A 15544-nucleotide genomic window follows, 5' to 3' on the forward strand; every position below is an offset into this window, starting at 1 on the left:
CTGTCTGCCTACAGCACAGGTAGTCAAGGGGACACTCTTCTAAGGATAACATCCTAAAGGGAACCAGAGATGAACGATTCACACAAAATAAACATATCAGTTGATAGCTTGTAAAGAATAAATGCTCTACCCGATAATTTTGCCACTCTGGTGTGCCTTTTTGAGTGCTGTTTATCCATTATTCCTCCAGGAAATATCCAATATGGCCGCCGGCTCATATTCCTTCTGTTCCAGGTTATGAGGTGTTCTGGATGTGCTGTATAGGCTATATGAGACTATAGACAAGAAGGGCTGCTGTAGGCTTTCATCTGTGTGTTTTCAACTTTATTATTCTGGTATGCTTTGTGGCTGCCTGTAGGAAGTGTCTCTCATAGTAATGAAACTGCATACAGTAGATAATAATGACAGGCTGCACAGACAGAGCACACAGATCACACAGCCACACTTGTCTGTTAGACAGAGATTTTTCCTGCAGCATCAGCCCCTCCCATATCATCACAGCTCTCAGTATGTAAAGCATGAAATTTGAGCCAGGAGGGGGAAGGCTTGGGCTTGAAAAGACTTCACAGAAGAGTGACTCAGCTATAATGATTCCAGGTCAAACCTCGACTGAATAGTCGGTGGATTCTTATCACAGTTGATAACAGATAGATTAGACTGAGAAGAATAAAACTAAAAGCAGGGTAGGTGTTTACTGTCATGTTCCCACTGATAAATGTAATAAAATACATGAGGGTGCTTCGTCTCTGGTTCTCTTTAAAGAGTGGGAATCCAGTGAGCAGTACTGCCAGAGAGGCAGTGGGGTGGCCAATACCCCAGAAGCGAGCACATGCCAGCTATAGGCTGCAGCAATCAGTGAGTTGAGGAACGAAGTCGATTTGGATGTGATCCGCTTGTCTGTTTAACCCTGATGGTGGAATTTAACCCTACTAGTGCAAGATACGCTTAGCTGGGAACCACCTGTAATTTTATATTTGCTAATCTAAGTGTATGCAGCGCTTTTGAATCCCAGCCTTGTTCTCGTGTCTAAATTGATGCTAGTTATAACACCTAGTTGGGAAGCACTCCACAAAGACTATACGAACAATTGTTTCTGGTGCAATTTATCGTGTTTGTCACTTTATCTGTGGCTATTTGGTGAGTGCTAAACTAGTTGTTTATTGATTATTGAAAACACATTGCCTCTTCTGCACATATCAATTTCAACAGTTCAAGTTGGTGCTGGTGGTGTAATTTAGAGCCCCTTAGTACCAACTGAGCATTATTTAAAGGCCACAGCCTACCTGAGTATTGGTGCTGACCATGTCCATCCCTTTATGTGTACCCATCTTCTTCTGACTTTCAGCAGGATAATGTACCATGTCAGAGCTCATATCATTTGAAACTGGTTTCTTGAACACAACAATTAGTTCACTGTATGTTAATGGCATCCACAGTCACCAGATCTCAATACAATAGAGCACCTTTGTAATGTGGTGCAACGGGAGACTTTCATCATGGATGTGCAGCTGGCAGATCCATAGCAACAAAGTATTTATTTTATTTATTTAAGTATTTGTATAGCACCGCCATATCACGCAGCGCTGTACATAGTACAGAGTACAGTCTTAGTTAAGGTAGGATTAGGAGGAGCCCGGTCAAGGTAATGATATGAATACACTCTATATGATAGAGACAACAGTAACGATAAAAAGGTACGGTCCTACCTTATACAGTAGGTGTCCCATTATGGAAAGTATACAGATGGAGATAAGTAATTAAAGATAGTTCGTTTTTATTGGTGCACAGTGACAACGCGTTTCACGGCTTAAGCCGCTTCCTCAGGTCAATAGTAGTGCCTTCAAGAACAAAAAGCAGCACTCAGACACGACTGGAGTCAAACATACAGTAAAATATCATATAACATAAAACATAACACATAGAACATAACCCCTCTGGGGTATCCAATAAACATAGATAAAGTTAATGCATGAAAGAATATATATGAATTATTATAAAAAAATATACATATATATACTGTATATATATATATATATATATATATATATATATATATATATATATACACATACACACAAAAAGGTAGTAAAAATACATAATGAATACACTCTCAAATAAATCATGTAGAGTCATCGCATTTAAAAACTCGTAATAATATAATTATATCATTGATAATACACTGGGATCATAGGGTATTAGTGTATGAGCAAGTTAATAGTATCAAGGGATTTATATGTTTCTCAGGAAGTGCAGGGCTGCATGCACACACACATCCACACACATCACCACTAGTGTATGCATGCGTGTATGCATACATATCCCACCCGTCCCCCAGGGCGACGTAGTGGCTCAATACATATATGTGTGTCCCCCACGTAAGCACAGTGTACACATGCTCATATATCTTCCTGGAGGTATAAATAGGTGGAATAGGGGTAGAAGGTAGTAGAAGCGTCAGGTCTATATCTTTATCCCGCTGTATGTTAGCAGTAGGATACTAAGGGAGGAGAGAAGTTTGTCTCCTATTACGGAGGTGTTAAATCCCTTGAGGGGATAGTACCAGAGGGGTGGGTTTTTAAGTTCTCAGAGGTGAAGTATGCCGGAGGGGGGCCAGGCTGAGGTTGTACAAAAATATTAAAATATGGGATAGGAGCGTTAAATTGGGAAAGTATGTGAAAGGGGGGCCAGGCTGCGGCAGTATAATTATGCTGATAGGATGGAGCACACTGTGTTTGCAGCTGAGTTTCCCTATGTCAGCCATCAGTCAGGTGCCGTGTTGTGTCTGGTTGGAACAGATACCTCTTTACTAATCAAATTCATTTTTGGTCTTTTATGACTACATATTCTCTGGTTAAGATAATTCTCTATGCTTTGTAAAGGCCTGATGAAGGGTCAATAATCCGAAACGGACTAGTGTCGTCGCCTGAACTAAAATTACCTTTTTTCATCAAACAAAGCACACAGTGTCTATGATCTGCTTTTTGTATTGCTTTTTATATGTCTGTATCACAAATTCTTCTGCTGCTTTACAAAGAATTTTTCTACCTTTTTGAAGAAGAAAAATAATTTTTTTGTGAATATAATAAAGTGTGAAACAAAAAATTTTGGAAACAGATCGCTATTTTGTGGCTTCACTTGATTTAAATCGATCCTCCTATAAAGAAACCTGATAGGATGGAGCTTACCTTGACTCCGATAGTGACTGGTGTTCGGGCGCCATTACATGGACGGCAGTCGCCGGTACTTGAAATATAGATTCATTATCGTGACGCTGCGCGGGTATTCGCGTGGGATTTGCCGCTGACGTCACAGCGTCATATGGGGCGGGACGCCGCGTTGTCTACGGAGAGCCTCAGGGCTCAGATAGTAGATTTAGAGCTTCGGCCCTATTTGTTGTGGCAAGGACGGGGAGATAGCCTTATTGGTGAAGCTCCCAGGCCATATTTGTTGTGGCGAGGGTGGGGAGAAAGCCAAATTGGTGTAGCTCCCAGTAGTGTATACTGTTTAGAATGAGGAGGATAGACCAGCTACAGAGTAGCTGGTCTATATCATATTAGCTATGGCTACATGAAATTAGTAAAAAATTATAAATAATTAAATAAAACAAATATATATATAAGATAAATAAAAAATATATATAAAAATATAATATAAAGCTTGTAGAAAACATGCTTCATAAATACATCAATAAAACAATAAGACAATACAAGTATAGAGCATTGGCGTCTTCATTATATATCAATGTTCATATGTTCATATGTATAGGACCTAGTATATAGCTCTCTAGTGCTCTCCTGAGTTCATCATAACATACTGACCTTCCCCCCAAAAAATATATATAATGTGATGATAATTATTATATTGGAAAGGGCTTTATATCTTACATTTGGTGGTATTAGGAGTACCAATGTAGAAAGTTGCATGTGTGGGGGGCACTTCTTCTTATACCTATACTTTTAAATGGCCCATAATGGAAGCAGGAGAGGGGTGAGGACATTAGCAAACTATCGAGGAGGGCAGTTTGGAATGGTAGGGTGTAATAGCTAGGAGGGCTGGTAGGGAGGGCAGGGTATACTAGTGTATAGGGGGAGATAGGGAAGGAGGGTGAGTGGAGGCTCATGTGTATATGTTTGTATGGGAGATGGAAGTTAGAGTACGGGGGAAGCTTGATGGGAACCCACCTGTATAATGTGGAGTATAAGGATTGGCCGACAGGAGGTAATTTAATATCAAACTCATAAGGTTTAGAAGTTATGTTCAAGACATACTGTATGTTCAACCCTTCCAGTTGGAGGGTATTCAGTTGGGATATCCTGTACATTTCCCTTATCTTCACAATTCCATTTCTTTTGGGAGTTTGTTCTGTAATTCATTCGATGGGGCTAATTTCTGTACCTTTTATGCACTGATTATGGTGATATTTGTAATGTCGAGATAAGCCATACTTTGGAAATCCTCTCTGAATGTTTCTTCTATGCTGGCCCCACTGTATTCTGAAAGGTTGTGTTGTCCTGCCCACGTATTAAAGTCTACATGGGCAAATGATTACGTATATTAAAAAATCGCTGGAACAGTCCAGAGAACTAGTGATAGGATAAGAACTTTTCGTTACTGTAGAGGTGAAGACATCCTGGTGTGGTTGTAGTTAGGGCAACATAGGCATCAGGGTTGTTCACACCTTCTGATTTCTCCCCTCTTACCATCGTGGTCTCGGCCCTGGTTTTTGTTTTGTGTGATCCTGCTCAGTGCAAGTTGATTTTTTAGTGTTTTCGCTCGGCGTAAGGCCCCGTTCACACTGCACGCGTTTCCAGCCGCGTTTTGGAAAAGCGTGCAGGAGGAAGACACGCACGACATCAGACAGTGCATAGAGTGCACTGTCTGATGTTCACACTGCATGCGTTCCGGACCTGTGCGGTCCGTGAACGCATGCTGCACGCATTTTTTGTAAAAACGCGTGGCTGTCCCATTCACTTTTCAGTGATGGGATCAGCCACGCAACGCACACAAACGCGGATGGCGTGCGTTCGCATGCGTTGCGTTCTGCATGCATGGCCATCCGCGTTTGTGATGTGAACGGGGCCTAACACGTATTTTGGTTTGGATTGTATATCAGCTCTGAGGAAGAGATCATTCAATACTAATGGCCAGTATTTGTTTATGATATCCTTTATGGGTTTATGGCTGCTAGAGTAGCGAGTTATGAAGCTGAGTTCAATCTCTTTATTGTTGACCTCTTTGTTTTTTCTTTTTTCCAGTAATCCCTCTCTCTTCGTATTTCCAGCTTTTTTTCTGACTTCTGAGATGAGTCTTCTAGGAAAATATTTTTCTTTGAACTTCTCACTCAGAATGTTCACTTGGTTGTTATATGTTTTTATGTGGGTGCAGTTTTTTCTGATCCTCAAAAATTGGCCGCATGGGATATTAGGCTTCCATGGTTTATGATGGCAACTGTGGAAGTCAATATAAGCATTAGAATCTACTGATTTGAAGTGGTTTCTAGATTTGATCTTAGTTTGCTCATGATAGAGCACTATATCCAAATATTCAATTTCTGTCTCGTTGTGGTTGTTCATAAAGGTGATACCCCAACCATTCCCGTTCACATATTGTTTGAAGTTGTCAACCGAATTAGCATCTCCATCCCAGATAAAGAACAAGTCATCAATATACCTTCCATATAGGATGATGTGTTTGTTATAGGGGTTGTTGAGGCCAAGTAGTAGCATCTCCAGCAGACCCATAGTTAGATTGGCATAACTAGGAGCGAACCCGACCCCCTTTGCTGTCCCCCTTGTTTTTAAGTAGATTGTTACCAAAAATTCAAAGAAGTTGTGCGTTAGGATAAAAGAAATCGCTTGGATAATAAAAAATCTTTGTTTCAATGGCAATTCTCCTTCCCAGTTGAGAAAGTACCATATAGACTGTAACCCTATATGGTGATGGATGTTAGAATATAAGGAGCTAACATCTAGGGTGACCCATCTATAGTTCTTTTTCCATTTAATATTCTCCAGTTCAGCCAGTAGTTGTGTTGAATCTCTTAGATATGATGGAAGTCTGTGTACTAGTGGTTTTAGATGAAGGTTTACCAGTTGAGACAGATGAGACGTCAGAGAGTCACTCCCAGTAATGATAGAGCGTCCAGGTGGGTTCGTGAGTGATTTATGGATCTTGGGTAAATTATAAAAATGTGCCATTGGGAGATTTTGTATAGTGATGTACTCTTTCTATGCTTTGTTGTACTCTTTTTCTGCTTTATTTATAATGCCTTCTTCATGAGCCCACTTAATAAGATTATTCAAAGCTGGTTTGTATTCCTTAATAGGATTGTCCTAAAGTTTGATATAGTAGTCCTTGTCCTGTAATATTCTGTCTGCTTCCCTGATGTAGTCAATCTTGTTCATGAGCACTATTACTCCTCCCTTATCTGCTGCTCTGATGATGATTTCATCATTGGATTTCAGATTCTTAAGGCGGAATATAACCCTGCATTTCAACTTTGCTCTAAAACATTATTTACAGTATATTATATGCAACCAGCATTTTTTTTTACTAGACCAGCATTGGAAGGGTTACACAGGGCTTTAAAGTTCCTTTAGATTTCTGCAGACGCATCCGAAGCTGAAAAAGATACATTTTGTTTACATAATGTATCTAAGTGTTGAATGTGACTCATCTCTCTCACTGAGAAGGAGCTTGGACGACAGCCAAAGAGTGTGTAACTGTTTATCAATAGATACATGTAACTAAATAGAATGTATCTATCTGAACTTCTGCATATCTCTCCAGGACCTTTAAACCTCTGTGTTTAACCCTTCCAATGCTGGTCTAGTAAAAAAAAAATGCTTTTTGCATATAATATGCTGTAAATAATATTTTAGAGCAAAGTTGAAATGCAGGGTTATATTCCGCTTTAAGGGCTTTTTCTTCTGTTCTAGTCAAATTCCGTTTTTCCTCTTTGATCTGCATTTCTTTAAATTCCTTCAGTACTTGTAGAAGCTTTCTATATAAGGCCCTCTATGGTTAGTTGGGTAGAAGCTTGATTTATTTTTTAGCTTAGTATGGATATACCTTTCTAAGCCCAACTCCTCATGATCAATATAGATGTTTTCCTCGGGAAATTCTGTGTTCAACACAATTGGTGTAGTGGCTCTTTCTTTGGTAAGGTAGGTTCCCTTCAGTTTTTTTTTAAATATCGCTTGAGTGTCAGTTTTCTTGTAAAGGCATTAAAATCTATAAATTATTCATATAGACTAGCAGGTTTGGTTAGACAGAAGGATAGTCCTTTGCTCAGTACCTCTTCCTCTGCTGTATTGAGTTTATATGAAGATAAGTTGAATATGGGTTTCTTGGGGATGGTTTTTTGAGTTATAGTGCACAGAGAGAGGAGTCGCACACCACTAGGGAGGTGCTGGACCAGTGTTTGTAATCCACAAAAATTTCCAGAAAGTCTGCACACTCTAAAGTACCACGTTCTGTTTTTTCAAACATGTGACAAACCATTCCACAAACCAACGAGTCGTTATGGGGCCCCGTGGGGTCCACTTTGTCAAGGCTACAGTACAGAATGGTAACGATTACCATTCTGTACTGTAGCCTTGACAAATCGGGATGGTTTGTCACATGTGGAATGGTTTGTCACATGTTTTAATAAACAGAACGTGGTACTTTAGAGTGTGCGGGCTTTCTGGAAATTTTTGTGGTTTTTTGAGTTAAACTGATAGTTTGCGGTTTGGTCTTTTTACCACCTCTCTGGTAGTCTTTTTGGCGGTCTCTTGGGGAAGGAAATGGTTAAGCATCCCATAGGATTTGGGATACGTGGCTTTTCCCCCATAACAGTAGAGAGTTCTAAAAAAGAAGAGAATGAGGTTTTTCCAGTCAAATTGGAGTATATGCTGCTGCTCTTCTTCTGTCTAGTAGAGTAGTAATCAGTTATATGTTTTGAGGGAAGTTGTTCTTTTCTCATGTCTTTTCGCAGTTTTGGATTCTTGGTAGGAGTGGTTTCACTCTCTGCTGTGGATGTGGAGGGTTGGGGGGAAGCTGTGGGGTTACCTAGTTCGCCATTAGGATCAGTATTTTCGACGTATGAGTCCTCTGATTGTGAGCTCAGGTTAAGTAGATCTCTAGAGACAGCTAATTCCGCTGGACTTTTCGTATTGTGTCTGTTTTATATTGGATTTTTCCCCACGGGTGTACGGAATACTTCTTTTTCTTCCTCAATTCCCCATACGATTTGACTTAATCTGGTTTGTCTTCCATCGGTTTTTGATTTCGGGGTCTCGTGGAGGCCTATGATATTCAGCGTTGTTTCTCTTTCTGAGACTTTATCTGCTAGATTTTTCACATTTTGACGTGGCGGTTGGGGTATTTCTTTATGTTTCTTTTGTATTGAGGGCTCATTCTCAGGTCTCTTCCATGGGTTTCGGTTGGGATGATCTTTATGTAGTCTTCTTTGCCCTCTGAGGGGGTTCTCCTCTGATGGAAAGGTCTTTCATATTTTGGTCTAGGTTGGAGTAGTCTACTGGGATGGTCGTGGTTAGGGTGATGTTGAGGATTATGTGACCTAGAATGTACATCGTTTGTAATAGGAGGCAAACTTCTCTCCTCCCTTAGTATCCTACCGCTAACATAAAGCGGGATAAAGATATAGACCTGACGCTTCTACTACCTTTTACCCCTATTCCACCTATTTATACCTCCAGGAAGATATATGAGCATGTGTACACTGTGCTTACCTGGGGGACACACATATATGTATTGAGCCACTACGTCGCCCTGGGGGGACAGGTGGGATATGTATGCATACACGCATGCATACACTAGTGGTGATGTGTGTGGATGTGTGTGTGCATGCAGCCCTGCACTTCCTGAGAAACATATAAATCCCTTGATACTATTAACTTGCTCATACACTAATACCCTATGGACCCAGTGTATTATCAAAGATATGCTCACACTGGGCAATATAATTATGATATTATTATGAGTTTTTAAATGTGATGACTCCACATGATTTACTTGAGGGTGTATTCTTTATGTATTTTTATTACTTTTTTTGTGTGTGTATATATATATATATATATATATATATATATATATATATATATATATATATATATATATGTATTTTTTATAATAATTCATATATATTCCTTCATACTCGAACTTTATCTTTGTTTATTGGATACCCCAGAGGGGTTATGGTCTATGTGTTATGTTTTATGTTATATGATATTTTACTGTTTGTTCGACTCCAGTCGTGTCTGAGTGCTGCTTTTTGTTCTTGAAGGCACTACTATTGACCTGAGGAAGCGGCTTAAGCCGTGAAACGCGTTGTCACTGTGCGCCAATAAAAACGAACTCTTTAATTACTTATCTCCATCTGTATACTTTCCATAATGGGACACCTATAAGGTAGGACCGTAGCTTTTTATCATTACTGTTGTATCTACCATATAGAGTGTATTCATATCATTACCTTGACCGGGCGCATAGCCGGCCTTTGACATGAGCGACCGGAGCGGTCGCTCAGGGTGCCGGCTACCAAGGAGGGCACCTATAGCTGGCTACCTATACTAAGAGCACCTACACCCGACTTCCTATACTGTGGGCACCTATAGCTGGCTACCTATAGTGAGGGCACCTACACCTGACTTGCTATACTGGGGGCACCTATAGCTGGCTACCTATACTGAAGGAGTGCACCTACTCCTGGCTACCTATACTGAGGGCACCTATAGCTGGCTACCTATATTGGAGGCACCTACGCCTGGCTACCTATGGGGGGAGAAACCTACAACTGACTTTCTATACTGGCGGCACCTATGCTTGGCTACCTATATTGAGGGAACCTACACATGAGATCCTATACTGGGGGCACCTATACCTGGTTACCTACCTATACTTAGTCTAATGGCATTTTTTTTGGGGGGGCGCACTGCAGCACTAACGTGTGCCGCTAATTATCGGTGCTGTGCTATCATTCCAAATGGGGGTGGGGCTAACTGTCCCACTGATTGTTTTTATTAATATTCCTGAAAGGTTCTAGCCTTCATTTTTTAAGTTTATTCAGGATAATGCACTGTTTCCATCCATTTTGTGGTTATTAATAGTATTTTTTCTATTATACATATGTGATGTGTCACAGAGATCTGAGCATTTGGTGTGATGTGTCACGACTTCAAAAAGGTTGGGAATCACTGTCCTAGGAGGTAACTTAGTAGAAAAGGTGAATTGCATATGGGCCTGTGTGTGTGTGTGCGGGTGTGCGCGTAAGTGTGTGGGCAAAAATGAGATTTCGCTCAGGGCGCTGTGAAACCTAAGGCCGGCCCTGACCGGGCGCCTCCTAATCCTACCTTAACCACTTCCTGACCGCCGTATATACAATTGGCGGCCGGGAAGTGCACCCCGCAAGGACCGCCGTATAGAAAAATGGCGGCGGTCCTTGTAGGGGCATGGGCGGAGCGATCGCGTCATCCGTGACGCGATCCTCCGCCTCCGCCTGGCTCCGCTCACCCGCCGCAACATCCCGCCGGCCATACGGAAGCGCCGGCGGGATGTTAACCCGACGATCGCCGCATACAAAGTGTATAATACACTTTGTAATGTTTACAAAGTGTATTATACAGGCTGCCTCCTGCCCTGGTGGTCCCAGTGTCCGAGGGACCACCAGGGCAGGCTGCAGCCACCCTAGTCTGCACCAAGCACACTGATTTCCCCCCCCCCCGCCCCAGATCGCCCACAGCACCCATCAGACCCCCCCCCCCTGCCCACCCCCCAGACCTCTGTTTGCACCCAATCACCCCCCTAATCACCCATCAATCACTCCCTGTCACTATCTGTCAACGCTATTTTTTTTATCCCCCCCCTGCCCCCTGCTCCCTCCTGATCACCCCCCACCCCTCAGATTCTCCCCAGACCCCCCCCCAGACCTCCCCCATGTACTGTATGCATCTATCCCCCCTGATCACCTGTCAATCACCTGTCAATCACCTGTCAATCACCCATCAATCACCCCCTATCACTGCCACCCATCAATCAGACCCTAACCTGCCCCTTGCGGGCAATCTGATCACCCCCCCACACCAATAGATCGCCCGCAGATCCGACATCAGATCACCTCCCAAATCCATTGTTTACATATATTCTCTCCTCTAAACACCCACTAATTACCCATCAATCACCCCCTATCACCACCTGTCACTTTTACCTATCAGATCAGACCCTAATCTGCCCCTTGCGGGCACCCAATCACCCGCCCACACGCTCAGATTGCCCTCTGACCCCCCCTTATCAATTCACCAGTGCATTAATTACATCTGTTCTTCCCTGTAATAACCCACTGATCACCTGTCAATCACCTGCCAATCACCTATCACCCATCAATCACCCCCTGTCACCCCCTGTCACAGCCACCCATCAATCAGCCCCTAACCTGCCCCTTGCGGGCAATCTGATCACCCACCCACACCATTAGATCGCCCGCAAACCCGCCGTCAGATTACCTCCCAAATGTATTGTTTACATCTGTTATCTTCTCTAAACACCCACTAATTACCCATCAATCACCCATCAATCACCCCCTATCACCACCTGTCACTGTTACCTATCAGATCAGACCCTAATCTGCCCCTTGCGGGCACCCAATCACCCGCCCACACGCTCAGATTGCCCTCAGACCCCCCCCTTATCAATTCGCCAGTGCATTAATTACATCTGTCCTTCCCTGTAATAACCCACTGATCACCTGTCAATCACCTGCCAATCACCTATCACCCATCAATCACCCCCTGTCACCCCCTGTCACTGCCACCCAACAATCAGCCCCTAACCTGCCCCTTGCGGGCAATCTCATCACCCACCCACACCAATAGATCGCCCGCAGATCCGACATCAGATCACCACCCAAGCGCAGTGTTTACATCTATTCTCTCCTCTATACACCCACTAATTACCCATCAATCACCCATCAATCACCCCCTATCACCACCTGTCACTGTTACCCATCAGATCAGACCCTAATCTGCCCCTTGCGGGCACCCAATCACCCGCCTACACGCTCAGATTGCCCTCAGACCCCTCCTTATCAATTCGCCAGTGCAATATTTACATCTGTTCTCCCCTGTAATAACCCACTGATTACCTGTCAATCACCTGTCAATCACCTATCAATCACCCATCAATCACCCCCTGTCACTGCCACCCATCAATCACCCCCTGTCACTGCCACCCATCAATCACCCGCTGTCACTGCCACCCATCAATCAGCCCCTAACCTGCCCCTTGCGGGCAATCTGATCACCCACCCACACCAATAGATCGCCCGCAGATCCGACGTCCGATCACCTCCCAAGTGCAGTGTTTACATCTGTTCTCTACCCTAAACACCCACTAATTACCCATCAATCACCCCCTGTCACTGCTACCTATCAGATTAGACCCCTATCTGCCCCTAGGGCACTCAATCACCCGCCCACACCCTCAGAATGCCCTCAGACCCCAGCCCTGATCACCTCGCCAGTGCATTGCTTGCATCTATTCCCCCCTCTAATCACACCTTGAGACACCCATCAATCACCTCCTGTCACCCCCAGCACACCTACCCATCAGATCAGGCCCTAATTTGCCCCGTGTGGGCTCCTGATCACTCGGCCAAACCCTCAGATCCCCCTCAGACCCCCTTCCGATCACCTCCCCAGTGCATTGATTGCATCTATTTTCCCCTCTAACCACCCCCTGAGACACCCATCAATCACCTCCTGTCACCCCCCTAGCACTCCTATCCATCAGATCAGGCCCAAAACAACCTGTCATCGAAAAGGCCACCCTGCTTATGACCGGTTCCACAAAATTCGCCCCCTCATAGACCACCTGTCATCAAAATTTGCAGATGCTTATACCCCTGAACAGTCATTTTGAGACATTTGGTTTCCAGACTACTCACGGTTTTGGGCCCGTAAAATGCCAGGGCGGTATAGGAACCCCACAAGTGACCCCATTTTAGAAAAAAAGACACCCCAAGGTATTCTGTTAGGTGTATGACGAGTTCATAGAAGATTTTATTTTTTGTCAAAAGTTAGCGGAAATTGATTTTTATTGTTTTTTTTTCACAAAGTGTCATTTTTCACTAACTTGTGACAAAAAATAAAATCTTCTATGAACTCGCCATACACCTAACGGAATACCTTGGGGTGTCTTCTTTCTAAAATGGGGTCACTTGTGGGGTTCCTATACTGCCCTGGCATTTTAGGGGCCCTAAACCGCGAGGAGTAGTCTAGAAAACAAATGCCTCAAAATGACCTGTGAATAGGACGTTGGGCCCCTTAGCGCACCTAGGCTGCAAAAAAGTGTCACACATGTGGTACCGCCGTACTCAGGAAAAGTAGTATAATGTGTTTTGGGGTGTATTTTTACACATACCCATGCTAGGTGGGAGAAATTTCTATGTAAATGGACAATTGTGTGTAAAAAAAATCAAACAATTGTCATTTACAGAGATATTTCTCCCACTTAGCATGGGTATGTGTAAAAATACACCCCAAAACACATTATACTACTTCTCTTGAGTATGGCGGTACCACATGTGTGGCACTTTTTTACACCCTAAGTACGCTAAGGGGCCCAAAGTCCAATGAGTACCTTTAGGATTTCACAGGTCATTTTGCGACATTTGGTTTCAAGACTACTCCTCACGGTTTAGGGCCCCTAAAATGCCAGGGCAGTATAGGAACCCCACAAATGACCCCATTCTAGAAAGAAGACACCCAAAGGTATTCCGTTAGGAGTATGGTGAGTTCATAGAAGATTTTATTTTTTGTCACAAGTTAGCGGAAAATGACACTTTGTGAAAAAAACAATTAAAATCAATTTCCGCTAACTTGTGACAAAAAAATAAAAACTTCTATGATCTCACCATACTCCTAACGGAATACCTTGGGGGTTCTTCTTTCTAAAATGGGGTCATTAGTGGGGTTCCTATACTGCCCTGGCATTTTAGGGGCCCTAAACCGTGAGGAGTAGTCTTGAAACAAAAATGACCTGTGAAATCCTAAAGGTACTCATTGGACTTTGGGCCCTTTAGCGCAGTTAGGGTGCAAAAAAGTGCCACACATGTGGTATTGCCGTACTCGGGAGAAGTAGTACAATGTGTTTTGGGGTGTATTTTTACACATACCCATGCTGGGTGGGAGAAATACCTCTGTAAATGACAATCTTTTGATTTTTTTACACACAATTGTCCATTTACAGAGTTATTTCTCCCACCCAGCATGGGTATGTGTAAAAATACACCCCAAAACACATTGTACTACTTCTCCCGAGTACGGCGATACCACATGTGTGGCACTTTTTTGCACCCTAACTGCGCTAAAGGGCCCAAAGTCCAATGAGTACCTTTAGGATTTCACAGGTCATTTTGAGAAATTTCGTTTCAAGACTACTCCTCGCGGTTTAGGGCCTCTAAAATGCCAGGGCAGTATAGGAACCCCACAAATGACCCCATTTTAGAAAGAAGACACCCCAAGGTATTCCGTTAGGAGTATAGTGAGTTCATAGAAGATTTTATTTTTTGTCACAAGTTAGCGGAAATTGATTTTAATAGTTTTTTTTTCACAAAGTGTCATTTTCCGCTAACTTGTGACAAACAATAAAGTCTTCTATGAACTCACCATACTCCTAACAGAATACCTTGGGGTGTCTTCTTTCTAAAATGGGGTCATTTGTGGCGTTCCTATACTGCCCTGGCATTTTAGGGGCCCTAAACCGTGAGGAGTAGTCTTGAAACGAAATTTCTCAAAATGACCTGTGAATAAGGGGAGCCTTAATAGCACCCATATCGAAGTCTCCCTTAGAATCCTCCATAGAACCTATTATACTCCAATTAGACTACACCAAATGGATCCTACTTTACCCAAGTCATGCTTCCGGGGATGCGAAGCAGATGGCACAATACATCATATTTTCTGGTCCTGCCCCAGAGCCTCCAGGTTATGGTCAAAAATAAACACTCTGCTTACCAGAGTCTTCAAGAAACCTATTGTCAAAGACGCCCGAACCCTCCTCTTAGGTTACAAACCTGAGACAAATCAACACGCTGAACATCGACTTACACAACATATTGCAAATGCGACCAAAGTACATATAGTGACCTCCTGGCGCTCTAGACTGCTATCATTTCAAAAAGTCTTAGAAAATATTGACTCAACCATGATCTCTGAACGCATCAATGCAAGAATTGCTGATAAGGTAGAAATATTTGAAAAGACTTGGGAACCATGGGCTATATTTAGGAGACCCCATAACACAAAAATATAGTGCGCCCTGGAGGCCCTGGTGCTTATCTCACTTTCATCATGCTTACCTGTAGTTATATGGGATACCCTTGCCACGCTTAAACCTTTCATTACTACAATAATGACAATACTAACAGTGATGGTAACAAAACCAAAACCAAAACCAATGCCACTGCTATAGAAGATATTACTGCTATTGGGTATGAGGATATATATCATATGGGAATGCTTTTCTCATACAAGCTAACGTATAT

This window comes from Hyperolius riggenbachi, chromosome 1 (genome assembly GCF_040937935.1).
Source record: "Hyperolius riggenbachi isolate aHypRig1 chromosome 1, aHypRig1.pri, whole genome shotgun sequence".
Taxonomy (NCBI): domain Eukaryota; kingdom Metazoa; phylum Chordata; class Amphibia; order Anura; family Hyperoliidae; genus Hyperolius; species Hyperolius riggenbachi.